Below are 3,216 nucleotides of genomic sequence, written 5' to 3'. Positions count from 1 at the left end.
TTCATAGATGAGATAATCTTTTTTTATTTTGAAAATATCTTTTTTATCCCTAATAATTGTCTTTGTTCTGATATTAGTGCTGACACAGTCTGTCTTGGATTCACTGTCTGATCTGATTAATCTCATTCTAGAACTGAAATTAAATGAACACAGGGATGCTTGAAATTGTCCCAGAGCTCAATGATGCTCTATGAATGTTTAATTTGTCTTGTTTTCTTCATTTTTGTTTCTATTATCTTCCTTACCCCACTGTAACTCTAGGAATGGCCTGACTTGGCACTGATTTAGGGATTTTTACTAAGATGAATGCAAATCAGTCACAGAATGGTTTCCCCTTGCATACTTCATTGTTATTCATGTTCAAACTATGTTAAGCTGAGAAATACACAGGTGGATTACTGCATATACTCGTTTCTGACCATCAGGGAAGTCAGTATGATAAGATTTTTCACATAAGAGAGGAAGAATTGAAACGGTTTGGATAAAAAGACACAAAATCTGATATAACCCAGCTGTATCCTGTACCACTGTCAGAATTTGTGACAAAAGATAATAAAGTTACATATTAGTTAAGACATTTGAAATTTTGTGAAATTCAACTCTCCGACTTTCACAGCTGGGGAACTTTCATCTTTCTATCTGAATCCTCTTATTCATGTATCTACAATAATGTGTGCTTCTTCAGAAATCCCAATATGAGAAAATGTCCAAAAATCTTTGTAAAAAAATAAGGTTACCTGAAATCAGCCTGAAAATTCTAACATTGATTGCAGATTGGGGTGGCTCATAAAGCACATGCCGTGACCTGAGATAACTTGTAGATATGTATGGTTTTGTGTATCATTATGCCATTGGGTTGAACTTGATGCATTTTCTGTGTTCATGGAGGAAACCACATACAAGCAATCATAAAATTTATGCTATACTTAAATTGTTCCTAATAAATCAATTGCATTGGACAAAAAAATTCAAAGCAAGCATTATAGTAGTGTTGATTATACTTTGAATTATAACCTGAAACTCATTGTATTAACTAATTTTGAGAATAAGTAAAAACTACATATTTTCCTTCTTTTGTGGTTATAACATACTTGAGTTATTATTGTTAATGTTGATCTATTAAATCTCGGTTTCTGGAGTCAATGTGAATTCTTCCTTCAAATTAATGGGCAATTACTGAAAGATAACTGTCCTTACACCTTTTAACTTCACATAATTTAAATTTCTTCTCTAAGGACATAATCTGAGAAATGGACAGAGAATTGAAGATATATTTAGACACATTAACAATAGATTAATTACTAGACTATTAACCTGGTGCCCCCTCATTCAGTGCATCGTGTGGATCAGAATCACTCATTCCTAAAAAAATCCTTTTCTAACCTATTTCAAAGTATGTGCCTATAAACAGTCTCCCTTTGTCATTGTCATAATTTCTTATTCTCTGAATGGAAGATTTGTGGTGTTCAAAAATGCTTCAGATAAATAACACCCAGGCTAAACATGAGCAGATGGCAATGCTTCATGGTCAAATGGGTGGAGGAAAGAGATTAAGGAGGTCTTGACTATTTACTGCATCTGTTTTATAATTGTCCACTTTTAAAAAATATATAGTAGTAACCTTTTGTTTTTACCATTTTGTTTAAACAAGTAATAGACGTGATAAACAATATAAGTTTTTAAGGGACTATATCCAATTTACACACATTTGTCAGTATTTGCCACAATTTAAAGATAAATGATGAATGTATTTCATCAACATCCTTCATTGTTCATAACAATGGACTGCAGACCTGACTATAGAGAATCCTAAAGCTTTTCATGATCTATGCTTTGGGTATTTTATTTTAGATTTTTATTTGTTTATTTATTCTTTTTTGAGATAACATTTTAACTCACACTATAGTCAAAGGCTTAATGCTCCACTCAATAAAGAACTCCACTAATAAAAAGACCATAGATTGCAAAAATAGTTAGTCTATGAAAGGATGTCTATTTCACTTATATACAGTAAATTTGAAATAGTCCCATATCATTTTGTTTTTATTTTTGGCTAAATATAAGCAAATAGGAAATCAAACATTATCAATATTTTGTATTTTCTTAAATGTGCCATTTTAAGAGTATCAGCAAGCACCAAAAGGTTCTGGCATTTTAATCATTTTTTTCCTTTCTTGATATGTACTTATCTTCCTAACACAGTTGAATGCTTTTTCCTTGTCATTTCCTCAAAGATTACCACATCAACCTTCCAAAATAAGAAATTTCATTTTATTTTATTTTTAATGATGCTATTTGCTATTTTATTGCTACATTAGAAATGAAAATATGAGAAGGTGCAAAAGCATTGCAACTTCCTGAAGATCTTGGACCAATGGAGGCATAAGGTGTAGAAGATTAAAATTTGCTTATCTTGTAAAGGACTACACATACAAAGAGGTAATCAATGGTGATATTTTTAACAACATGTGCCATTTGGAATTTAAGCATCACCAGGAAGTCTAAAAACAAACTTCAGAGAACACTGACTACCTCTGACTCCTTAGTCAGGAAATATATATGAGAAAACATCATGAGGTGTTTAAAATCCCTACAAATAAACAGGTTAACAAAAAATAGACTAAAACCAAACTCTCCGGCACTGTAGTGACTTTGTACTTGGGAGGAAATCATCATTTTAGGATGTTTGAACACTTTCTTTCTCCTGCTGAACAGTTTCCTTTGAGAGAAGAGTATGTTTTCTACAGTGTTCGTTCTCTTCAGTTTTGACTTGTCAAACTTTGCCCTTCTGAAATACTTGATTTGTCACTCATCTTGCCTAAAAGACAGAATGTAAGAAGACTTGAGGAGCTCTGGCACTGTGGCATAGAGGGTAAAGCCGCTGCCTGCAGTGTCCACATCCCATACGGGCGCCGGTTAGAGACCCGGCTGCTCCACTTCTAATCTTGCCCTCTGCTGTGGCCTGGGAAAGCAGTAGAAGATGGCCCAAGTACTTGGGCCCCTGCACCTGCATGGGAGGCCTGGAAGAAGCTCCTGGCTCCTGGTTTGGACCAGTGCAGCTCCGGCAGTTGCGGCCATCTGGGGAGTGAACCAGCACATGAAAGACCTCTCTCTCTCTCTCTCTCTCTCTCTCTCTCTCTCTGCATCTCCTTCTCTATCTGTGCAACTCTGACTTTCAAGTAAATAAATAAACCTTTAAAAAAAAAAAAGATTTGA

The 3,216-nt window shown here is 34.4% G+C and overlaps 1 pseudogene; it reads right to left on the bottom strand.

Moving 5' to 3' along the window:
• Positions 1 to 2,677: 2,677 nt before the first annotated feature.
• LOC103349557 (thymosin beta-15A pseudogene) lies at positions 2,678 to 2,813 on the bottom strand (annotated as a pseudogene).
• Positions 2,814 to 3,216: the final 403 nt, after the last annotated feature.

The sequence above is a fragment of the Oryctolagus cuniculus genome, chromosome 14 (genome assembly GCF_964237555.1).
Source record: "Oryctolagus cuniculus chromosome 14, mOryCun1.1, whole genome shotgun sequence".
In the NCBI taxonomy this organism is placed as follows: domain Eukaryota; kingdom Metazoa; phylum Chordata; class Mammalia; order Lagomorpha; family Leporidae; genus Oryctolagus; species Oryctolagus cuniculus.
This window is presented reverse-complemented; position numbering and strand designations above follow the sequence as displayed.